Source organism: Triticum dicoccoides, chromosome 3A (genome assembly GCF_002162155.2).
Source record: "Triticum dicoccoides isolate Atlit2015 ecotype Zavitan chromosome 3A, WEW_v2.0, whole genome shotgun sequence".
Lineage (NCBI taxonomy): Eukaryota > Viridiplantae > Streptophyta > Magnoliopsida > Poales > Poaceae > Triticum > Triticum dicoccoides.
In genome coordinates this window covers 499,578,974-499,591,658 of record NC_041384.1, presented here as the reverse complement: position 1 = coordinate 499,591,658, position 12,685 = coordinate 499,578,974, and positions in this window count along the sequence as shown.

Sequence of the window (12,685 nt, the reverse complement as noted above, 5' to 3'; positions counted from 1 at the left end):
CTCGGCTGGCGCCAAAGGACTCCAAGCTGTAATTGACGCGTTGTAAACCACTGTAGTTGGGCCGAGCATCCCACTTCTTCTGCTCACGAGGACACCTGGCACGCCTACATGTGTACGAGCTAGGTGTCCTCTAAACATGTATTCTTTCTACCTATTAGTGCAATGATACGCCAACTTGGCGTATCGGAGAAAAAAATCGGATGTGAATAGGGCAGGTTTGACCTATTCATGCTTTTGCCTTTTTTGACACTATTATGCTGAATTTGCCCTTTTTGTTTCTCTGTGCTTTGATTTTTGATTGATTTCTTAGTGATTGTAGACACATGTGTTATGAACATCCACAATTTATTTTTGGTTTTTTGAAATATTTAAATTTGACTTTTAAAATTTGGTATCATCTGAGGTCAAGCTTGAAGGAAATATGCCTTAGAAGCAATAATAAAGTTGTTATTTATATTTCCTTATATCATGATAAATGTTTATTATTCATGCTAGAATTGTATTAACCGGAAACTTGGTACATGTGTGAATACATAGACAAACAGAGTGTCCCTAGTATGCCTCTACTTGACTAGCTCGTTAATCAAAGATGGTTAAGTTTCCTAGCCATAGACATGTGTTGTCATTTGATAAACGGGATCACATCATTAGAGAATGATGTGATGGACAAGATCCATCCGTTAGCTTAGCACTATGATCGTTTAGTTTGTTGCTATTGCTTTCTTCATGACTTATACATGTTCCTATGACTATGAGATTATGCAACTCCCGAATACCGGAGGAACACTTAGTGTGCTATCAAACGTCACAACGTAACTGGGTGATTATAAAGATGCTCTACAGGTGTCTCCGATGGTGTTTGTTGAGTTGGCATAGATCGAGATTAGGATTTGTCACTCCGATTGTCGGAGAGGTATCTCCGGGCCCTCTCGGTAATGCTCATCACTATAAGCCTTGCAAGCAATGTGACTAAACAGTTAGTTACGGGATGATGCATTATGGAACGAGTAGAGAGACTTGCCAGTAATGAGATTGAACTAGGTATAATGATACCGACGATCGAATCTCGGGCAAGTAACATATCGATGACAAAGGGAACAACGTATGTTGTTATGCGGCTTGACCGATAACGATCTTCGTAGAATATGTAGGAACCAATATGAGCATCCAGGTCCGCTATTGGTAATTGACCGGAGATGTGTCTCGGTCATGTCTACATAGTTCTCGAACCCGTAGGGTCCGCACGCTTAACGTTTGATGACGATTTGTATTATGAGTTATGTGATTTGATGACCGAAGTTTGTTCGGAGTCCCAGATGAGATCACGGACATGGTGAGGAGTCTCGAAATGGTCGAGACGTAAAGACCGATATATTGGAAGGCTATATTCGGACATCGGAAAGGTTTTGAGTGGTTCGGGTATTTTTCGGAGTACCGGAGAGTTACGGGAATTCACCCGGGGAAGTAGTGGGCCTTAATGGGCCATACGGGAAAGGAGAGAAGGGCCTCAAGGGGTGCCCTCCCCCATGGACTGGTCCGAATTGGACTAGGAGGGGGTGGCGCCCCTCCTTCCTTCTCCCCTCCTCCTCCTTCCCTCCTTCTCCTACTAGGAATAGGAAAGAGGAGGGGAATCCTACTTGGACTGGGAAGTCCTAGTAGGATCCCTGATACGTCTCCGTCGTATCTACTTTTCCAAACATTTTTGCCCTTGTTTTGGACTCTAACTTACATGATTTGAATGAAACTAACCCGGACTGACGCTTTTGAGCAGAATTACCATGGTGTTGTTTATGTGCAGAAACAAACGTTCTCGGAATGACCTGAAACTTCACAGAGCAACTTTTTGGAATATATAAAAAATACCTGCAAAAGATGAAGGCCAGGGGGGGCACCTGTCCACGAGGGTGGGGGCGCGCCTGCCCCCCTAGGGCGCCCCCCTACCTCGTGGGCCCCCTGGAGCTCCTTCGACTCCAACTCCAACTCTATATATTGTGTTTCGGGGAGAAAAAATTCAGAGAGAAGAATTCATCGCGTTTTACGATACAGAGCCGCCGCGAAGCCCTAAAACCTCTCGGGGGGCTGATCTGGAGTCCGTTTGGGGCTCCGGAGAGGGGAATCCGTCGCCATCGTCATCATCAACCATCCTCCATCACCAATTTCATGATGCTCACCGCTGTGCGTGAGTAATTCCATCATAGGCTTGCTGGACGGTGATGGGTTGGATGGGATCTATCATGTAATCGAGTTAGTTTTGTTAGGATTTGATCCCTAGTATCCACTATGTTCTGAGGTTGATGTTGCTATGACTTTGCTATGCTTAATGCTTGTCACTAGGGCCCGAGTGCCATGATTTCAGATCTGAACCTATTATGTTTTCATCAATATATGAGAGTTCTTGATCCTATCTTGCAAGTCTATAGTCACCTATTATGTGTTATGATCCGTTAACCCCGAAGTGACAATAATCGGGATACTTACCGGTGATGACCGTAGTTTGAGGAGTTCATGTATTCACTATGTGTTAATGCTTTGTTCCGGTACTCTATTAAAAGGAGGCCTTAATATCCCTTAGTTTCCGTAAGGACCCCGCTGCCGCGGGAGGGTAGGATAAAAGATGCCATGCAAGTTCTTTTCCATAAGCACGCATGACTATATTCGGAATACATGCCTACATTACATTGATGAACTGGAGCTAGTTCTGTGTCACCCTAGGTTATGACTGTTACATGATGAACCGCATCCGGCATAATTCTCCATCACCGATCCATTTCCTACGAGCTTTCCATATATTGTTCTTCACTTATTTACTTTCCTGTTGCTATTTCTATCATCACTACAAAATACCAAAAACATTACTTTTACTACTGTTACCTTTTGCTACCGTTACCACTACTATCATATTACTTTGCTACTAAATACTTTGCTGCAGATACTAAGTTTTCAGGTGTGGTTGAATTGACAACTCAGCTGCTAATACTTGAGAGTATTCTTTGGCTCGCCTTGTGTCGAATCAATAAATTTGGGTTGAATACTTTACCCTCGAAAACTGTTACGATCCCCTATACTTGTGGGTTATCAAGACTATTTTCTGGCAACATTGCCGGGGAGCATAGCTCTATTCTTTGAGTCACTTGGTATTTATATCTGCTTATCATTATGAAGAACTTGAAAGATCCAAGAACCAAGATTTATCCCTCAACTACGAGGGGAGGTAAGGAACTTCCATCTAGCTCTGCACTTGATCCACCTTCTGTTTTGAGTAAGCTTGCGACACCTAAACCTGCTTCTGCTATTCGTTCTGGTATGTCGCATGTTATTGATGATGCCACTTTTGCTATACATGGTACTTATGATGAAACTACTTCTGTGCTTGATACTACTATGCCACTTGGTGAATTTCTTGATGAACAACTTGCTAGGGCTAGAGAGATTGAAAATATTGAATTTGATAATACTGATGAAATTGATGATGAAGACTTGCCTGTTATTCCTGAGGGTTATGTTTTTGATAAAGAAGCTTCTTTAGCTATTTTAGCTTGCAAAGATAGATACGAACTTAAGAGGTTATTAGCTAAATGGAATAAGCAATCTCTAAATGCTAGGATGAAACCTGGCCCGGCTTTTGCTACTTCACCTATCTGTGTTACCGATAAGGATTATGAATTCTCTGTTGATCCTGATATAATTACTTTGGTTGAATCTGATCCTTTCCATGACTATGAATCTGAAACTATGGTGGCACATCTTACTAAATTAAATGATATAGCCACCCTGTTCACTACTGATGAGAGAACTCTTACTTTTATATCCTTAAAATATTTCTGTTCTCATTAAAGGGTGATGCTAAGATATGGTTTAATTCTCTTGATCCTGGTTGTGTGCGTAGTCCCCAAGATATGATTTATTACTTCTCTGCTAAATATTTCCCTGCTCATAAGAAACAAGCTGCTTTAAGGGGTATATATAATTTTGTGCAAATTGAAGAAGAGAGTCTCCCACAAGCTTGGGGGAGGCTTCTCCAATTACTCAATGCTTTGCCTGATCATCCTCTTAAGAAAAATGAAATACTTGATATATTTTATAATGGACTAACTGATGCCTCCAGAGATTACCTGGATAGTTGTGTTGGTTCTGTTTTCAGGGAAAGAACACCAGATGAAGCTGAAATTCTATTGAATAATATGTTGGCAAATGAAAATAATTGGACATCTCCCGGAGCCAATTCCTGAGCCTATTCCTAAACCAACTCCGGAGAAGAGGGGTACTCTATTTCTCAGTCCTGAAGATATGCAAGAGGCAAAGAAATCTATGAAAAAAGGTATTAAAGCTGAAGATGTTAAGAATTTACCTCCTATTGAAGAAATACATGGTCTTAATTTACCGCCTGTTGAAGAAACATATGATCTTAATCCTTTACCTATTGAAGAAACTCATGGTCTTGATAACCCGACACAGGTAGTAAAGGTAAATTCTCTCTATAGATATGATAAAGCTGAAATCCCATTTACTAAGTTTGCTAGCCCATGCTTAGGTGAGTTTGATAAATTTATGGCTAAACAAGAAGACTTTAATGCTTATTTTGGTAGACAATTGAAATACAATTCAAATATGCTTGAACACTTGGGTGATTATATGGCTAATGTCAAAGGTGAACTTAAACTTATTAGTAAACATGCTTCTATGGTTACCACTCAAGTAGAACAAGTACTTAAAGCTCAAAGTGATTTGCTCAATGAATTGAATAGTAAGAATAATGATAATGCTGTTAGAGTTATGACTAGAGGTGGTAGAATGACTCAGGAACCTTTGTATCCTGAAGGCCACCCTAAGAGGATTGAGCAAGATTCTCAGAGAAATAATGTGCATGCACCTAGTACTTCTAAAAAGAAGAAAAAGAAAAATGATAGGACCTTGCATGCTTCTAGTGAACCTATTACTGAGACACCTGAGAATCCAAATGATATCTCTATTTCTGATGCTGAAACACAATCTAGTAATGAACCTGAAACTAGTGATAATGTTAATGATAATGTTCATGATGATGCTCAACCTAGTAATGATAATGATATAGAAATTGAATCTGCTGTTGATCTTGATAACCCGCAATCAAAGAATCAATGTTATGATAAGAAAGACTTAGTTGCTAGGAAACACGGTAAGGAAAGAGAACCATGGGTTCAGAAACCCATGCCTTTTCCTCCCAAACCATCCAAGAAAAAGGATGATGAGGATTTTGAGCGCTTTGCTGAAATGATTAGACCTATCTTTTTGCGTATGCGATTAACTAATATGCTCAAAATGAATCCTTATGCTAAGTATATGAAAGATATTGTTAGAAATAAAAGAAAGATACCGGAAGCTGAAATTTCCACCATGCTTGCTAATTATACTTTTAAAGGTGGAATACCAAAGAAACTTGGAGATCCCGGTGTACCAACTATACCATGCTCCATTAAAAGAAACTATGTTAAAACTGCTTTATGTGATCTTGGAGCCGGTGTTAGCGTTATGCCTCTCTCTTTATATCGTAGACTTGATTTGAATAAGTTGACACCTACTGAAATATCTTTGCAAATGGCTGATAAATCAACTGCTATACCTGTCGGTATTTGTGAGGATGTGCCTGTTGTAGTTGCAAATGTTACTATTTTAACGGACTTTGTTATTCTTGATATTCCCGAGGACGATACTTTGTCTATTATTCTTGGAAGACCCTTTTTGAATACTGCAGGGGCTGTTATTGATTGCACTAAAGGCAATGTCACTTTTCATGTTAATGGTAATGAGCATACGATACACTTCCCGAGGAAACAACCTCAAGTTCATAGTATCAACACTATTGGAAAAATTCCATCGATTATATTTGGAGGTTTTGAATTTCCTCTTCCTACTGTCAAGAAGAAATATGATATTCTTATTATTGGGGATGTGCATATCTCCGTTGAGGTAACATGGTGTTATTCGAAATTTCTCCGGTTCCATGTTATTCGGAATGGGTTCGTTAACAAGACTTGATCAACTTTGTTAGTGCATCCCTTTTGATGATCATGAGATGGATGAAACTAGAAGGCACAACCTGCTATACCCTCCTTTTACTTTCTGTTATTATATTAAATAAAATAAAAATTGTATTTTTCTGTCTGTTATCTGATTATCCATGCAATATAAAAATACCTCAAAAATAAAAGTTCTCCAAATGCCCTGAAATTTGAATATGATTTTTTCTAGAATATTTGAGAATATTTGGCACTGAGAACACAGCAGGGGGGTCATCCACCTGGCCACGAGGGTGGAGGGCGCGCCCTACCCCCCTGGGCGCGCCCCCTGCCTCATGGGCCCACGGTGGACCTCCTCCACTTATCCCTTCACCCACACACTCCTTCTTCCTCCCACAAACACGAATATCCATCTCAAGCACGAGTTCTAGCTCAGTATGCCGCCATTTTCGATCTCCTTGCTCAAAGCACCTCTCACAAAACTGCTTGGGGAGATAGTTCCTTGGTATGTGACTCCTCCATTTGTCCAATTAGTTTTTGTTCTAGTGCTTTATTCATTGCAAAATTTTGCTTTGGTGACCCTGTTCTTGAGCTTGCATGTCAAATTTATATGGTCAAAAGTAGTTTTTATGCATGATATAGGCCCTAGGCACTTGTAGGAGTAGTTGCTATCAATATTATTGAGTTTGGTTCACTTTTATTTTGAAGTTAATAAAAATTTCAGAATTTTTTAGAAAATGACGAAGAGACTTTTGAGGGGCTCATCGAGCCAAAGCTCGAAGGAAAAGGCATCGAAGCCTAAGTATAATCTGCCTCGCACCGCGGAGGTTCGGTCGTGTGAATGGTCTTCCGATGATTTCTTGAGAGCAGCCGGGATTTATGAAGATTTTTATGAAATGGCTGAGAATGCAGGCCTCACCGCTTTCCTCCACGACCAACGCGATTAGTATCTCTTACTCACAAATACCCTTGTGCAAAACTTTCATTTCCATTCTAGGAATTCACCACCTACGGTGGAGTTTCATTTATATGATGAGCATAAGGAGATGGCACTTTATGATTTTTGTCGGGTTTGTTTAGTCCCTTTCGAGGGCAAGACAGAGGAACCACATCACGAGGATGTGGATGGGTTTATTGATACTATCAATGTAGGGGAAACAAGGAAGGTTTCCGATGCATGAATCACTAGCATACATTTTCATGTTTTACGCTATTTTGCATTATTTGCTAGTCGTTGTTTAATTGGTCGCGAAAACTGTGGAAACCTTACTGTCCCTGATATTATTATTTTGCTCCACGGTTTATATAGTGATAACCCTGTTAGTATGGGCGGCATTATTGCTAAATGGTTAAGTCTGAACCGTACAAAGGGCCCCGTCTTTGGAGGCATCTATGCATCACGCCTAGCTGCACATTTTAACATACCTATTAGGCATTATGAGAAGGAAGAAAAAGTGCTGCCTCGTGTTTATTTGGATTATAAAAGTATGGTGGCACATGATTTTATTGTTAAGAATAGGAAGGAGAGCTTAAATACAAATTGTTCTTTGATAAACATCATCCCAAGACTATTACCCTGCCTGCTCCTTCTTTGTTTGATTTATCTGCAGGCCCGTACCTTGTTCCGTTAAAGGCTATTCACGCCTACTGGAACCCTGCACCAGCCATGGAGCCAGAGCCGGAACCACAAGTTGATCCTCCATGACAGTCTAATTACCTGTGGGATCCGGAGATGATTGCCAACCAGTGGCAATCGGAGCCTTCTTCATCTCAGTACGACCCCAACTTCTACTACGGATATCAGCCAGGCCAACCGTGGCCATAGACCAACTTAGGCCAAAAGCCTAAGCTTGGGGGAGTACGTATTTCCCACCGACATTACATTTATGTTCACACACTCATTGCTAGATTTCGGTGCTCATACATTTTCATTGTATCATCCATGCTAGTTTATTTCCTTTTATGCTTTCTTCTTGTGTATTTGATAAACCTTAAGAAAAACAAAAAAATTAGTTGTAGCTTTTAGCTAGTTTACTTTCCATGCTTGTAGTAGTAATTAAAAAGAAAACCCAAAAAGATTTCCTGTTCTTCTTTTACTTGTTGGGAGCTTTCCCGTGTAAATAGTTTTATTTTTTTCTTTTCTTTGGGGGTCGATAGGAGAAGACCATAATTAAATTATTGAAGTGGCTCTTATATGCATTATTGTTGATCTGACAAAAGAGCCCATATTGCCTTGTCTTCTCCTGTTTATTGAATGCTTGCAGATTTCAGCTTAATCCAATGCACATGCACTATTATTATTATTATCCACATCGTTCGGTCGTGCAAGTGAAAGGCAATTATGACGATATATGATGGACTGGCTGAGATGAGAAAAGCTGGTATGAACTCGACCTCTTTTTTTGTAAATATGGTTAGTTCATCATTCCTGATTCAGCCTATTATGAATAAACATGTTTGCAATGACAACTAGAGATCATAGTTTCTTGTGCCATGCTTGATTAGCTATGAGTTATAATGGTTTACCTTGCATGCCAACATGCTATTAAAATGGTTGTGATGTGGTATGATAGGGTGGTATCCTCCTCTGAATGATTTAAGTGACTTGACTTGGCACATGTTCACACATGTAGTTGAAACAAAATCAACATAGCCTTCACGATATTTATGTTCATCATGGATTATATCCTACTCATGCTTGCATTCAGTGTTGATTAATTTTAATGCATGTTCATGACTGTTGTCGCTCTCTAGCTGGTCGATTCCCAGTCTTTTGCTAGCCTTCACCTGTACTAAGCGGGAATACTGCTTGTGCATCCAATCCCATAAACCCCAAAGTTATTCCACATGAGTCCACTATATCTTCCTATATGCGGTATCTACCTGCCGTTCCAAGTAAATTTGTATGTGCCAAACTCTAAACCTTCAAATAATCATCCTGTTTTGTATGCTCGAATAGCTCCATGTATCAACTAGGGCTGTCCGTATCTTCCATGTTAGGCGGGTTATCCTCAAGAGGAGTGGACTCCATTCCTCACTCACGAGAAAGTGGTTGGTCACCGGGATGCCCAGTCCCATGCTTTATGCAAACTAAATCAAAATAATTGCAAAACAAAACTCCCCATGTAACTGTTGCTAGTTGGAGGCACTCGTTGTTTCAAGCAAGCCATGGATTGATGCTTCTTGGTGGAGGGGATGTGATGCCCCGAGACCGTTGTGCCAGGTGTCTTCCAGTTATTCATTGTTGTTACCTTGTCTTTTACTTGCGTGTCATGTTTTTCATATGATGTCATCATGTGCATTGCATCATCATGTTTTCAAAACCTGCATCCGTCCGGGTTCCCCCAGTTCCGTCCGTTGTCCGTTCTGAGCCCAACCACACTTGCACACGCCCGCGGCACCTCCGAAATATTATTTTATAAGTGGTCGGAAAATGTTCTCAGATTGGGTTGAAAGTTGGCGTGCGGTCTTATTTTAGTGTAGGTAGATCGCATGTCAAATTTCATCGCGTTCGGAGTCCATTTGATGCCCCAACGGATAACTATAGCGGCAGTATAGCCGGTCTATCGTCGGACGTTTTCGGTCTCCGGAAACCGTGCCGGGCTGCATCTCTCCCCTCTTCTCTTAGACCAACCCGCTCTCCATAGTCCACCTAGGCCCAGTCTAACCCCTCTCTGCACAGTGCATCGAACCCCTCACGTGCGCGTCCGAAAGTTGTCCCAGACTCGACTCGGACCGTCGTCACCGTTGTGTCCGGATCATCCCCAAACATCCCTAAATCATCATCGGTTTCTCTTTTGGACTCCCTAGCTATTTTATTCGCGACCGTCCGATTACGATCGGAGAGACCTAACCGTCCTAAGCTGATCTGACTTACTATTTATAGTCCACCCTTAGTCATTTTGGACAACCCTAAAAATTCTCCACATTGTCCCATCCATCCCATTCCCCACGCCGCCGCCACTTTCCTTGTATTCAGCATCGATCCAACCAGCAACCCCCACCTCTCCCTCTCAGATCGACCCCGCGCTCGATCCCGATTGGATCGAGAGCCTCCTCCTCCCTCTTCGATCCAGAGGAGTGGAGATCCTCCTCGCTCTCCCGAAGCCCCTGCCCCCTCTCTCGTCCACCAGGAACAGTGCCGCCCCTCTCCTTCCCGTGCTTCCTCTCCTCTCGCCCGTCCCTGACCTCTCTCTTCCCCTTCACAGGTGCTCCACTTGCCATGGCCCCGAGCTCCGCCGCACCAAGCCCGTCCCCGCATCGTCCCTGCACCGGCGCCGTCCAAGCACGTTCTCCGGCCTCCCTCGTTTTTCCCGCGTCACTGAAGATCGCGCCAAGTACAGCGCCGCCTCGTCCCTGCGTTGTAGCGAGCCGTCGCCTGCGTTGACCCGCTGCTGCTCGTCTTCATTGAGCCGGCCAAGCCCCAGGAACGCCATGGCCGTCCTCTCCTTCCTCCCATTGCCGGAGATGCCCCGTCTTTGCCATGTCTCGCTACCGCCGGACCTCTGCATTCACGCATCGTTCCAGGGAGGAAGCCCTCACGCCCACTCCTTCCTGTCTGCTCGAGCGCGCCTCCACCTCGCGATCCCGCCGCCCCCACTGAACCTCACCGCCGGCAAGCCACCAGTAGGACCCCGTCAAGCCCGCGCCAAGTCTGCCTCATCGAGTTTTTTTCCTCGCCGCCTTCTGTTCCTCGCCACCAACCGGAGCTCCGGTGAGCCCTCGTTGTACTTCGCCGGGGCCTCGTTGTCGGCAGGTCGACTGAAGCCGCCTCCCTTCCCTCGAGTCCGTCCAGCTCCGCCATCCGCCGTGGGCATGGATCTCGTCGGCGTCATCCTAGTGTCGTCCCAGACCCGTCGCCGTTTGCCTCCTCGTAGCCGCCAGAGCCGCACCTCCCTGTGCCCTGCATCCCTCGCTGCGCCGCTCCTCTGTTTCAATCGAGCAGAGGAGGACGAGCAGCGCCCGTGCCCGTTGACTGCGTCGCCCCGAGCCGGCCCTTCTCTGTTCTCGGGCCACAAACGCGCTTCAGGCCCAGCCGCAAGCCCCGCGGCCCAGCTTCCTCCTCCACCCACCGGGGCAAGCCCATGGGTGAGCTGACCCCAGGGCCCCTTCCTTTTTTTCTTTTTCCAACTGATGGGCCAGTTTAGTTTCAGCCCATGGTCATTTTTTCCCTTGGACGTTTTGCTAAATTTTCTTGAACATGCATATTACAGAAATGCCATTTTCTTGCATTGCTCATAATTAAATAACCGTGCACCGGATTAAAATGATCTATATATGTAATTTGACTAGGATTTCATCTAGTTTCATAATATGCAACTTTCTTCCAGGTTTAAAATATTTAAAATGCTATTTGGTTAAATTTGCTCCTATGCCATGTTAAAATGTTTTAATTCATAACTATTTAACTGTAACTCGGTTTGTAACAAACTTTATATGTAAATGGGGTAGAATTTTGCCTAGTTTAACATGGTGGCATCTCTTTGCATGTTTAACTACTATAAAATATGGTTTAGGGCAGAACAGTACCATAACCAAAATATGCATATGGGGATTTACCGGAAATTGTTGTTCATTGTTTCCGGCCTCATTTAAACTTGCCTAGATAGGTAGTGTTGTTTTGCTTGACCCTTTGCCATGCTAAACAACATTGAATATTGTTGAGTTCATAAACGAGATCGAACTAAATAACTTGTTGTGGTGTTTCGTCAATATGCAACTCGTTGCATATTGATCTCCACTTAATTTGTAGAATTGCTTGTGCTCTTTGCCATGCCATGCCTCATTAATCCGGACAAGCATCATACTTGGTTGTGCATCGTGCCACGCTTATGTGATGTTTGTTTACTATGTTGTTTGTTTCTTTCCGGTGTTGCTTCTTCGGGTTGGTTCCGATAACGTCGTGTTGTGAGGATTCGTTCGACTACGTCCGTTTATCTTCTTCATGGACTCGTTCTTCTTCCTTGCAGGATTTCAGGCAAGATGACCATACCCTCGAAATCACTTCTATCTTTGCTTGCTAGATGCTCGCTCTTTTGCTATGCCTATGCTGCGATACCTACCACTTGCTCAGCCCCTCTTATAGCGTTGTTAGTTGCAGGTGAAGATTGGAGCTTGTTCCATGTTGGAACATGGATATTTGTTGGGATATCACAATATCTCTTATTTAATCAATGCATCTATATACTTGGTAAAGGGTGGAAGGCTCGGCCTTATGCCTGGTGTTTTGTTCCACTCTTGCTGCCCTAGTTTCCGTCATATCGGTGTTATGTTCCCGAATTTTGCGTTCCTTACACGGTTGGGTTATAATGGGAACCCCTTGACAGTTCGCCTTGAATAAAACTCCTCCAGCAAGGCCCAACATTGGTTTTACCATTTGCCACCTAGCCTTTTCTTTCCCTTGGGTAGGCCTGCCCAAGGGTCATCTTTATTTAACCCCCCGGGCCAGTGCTCCTCTGAGTGTTGGTCCGAAATGGGCAGCCTGTGGGGCCACCTCGGGGCAACTCGAGGGCTGGTTTTACTCGTAGCTTGATCTATCCGGTGTGCCCTGAGAACAAGATATGGGCAGCTCCTATTGGGATTTGTCGGCACATCTGGGTGGCTTTGCTGGACTTGTTTTACCATTGTCGAGGATGTCTTGTAACCAGGATGCCGAGTCTGATCAGGTCGTCTTGGGAGAAGGAATATCC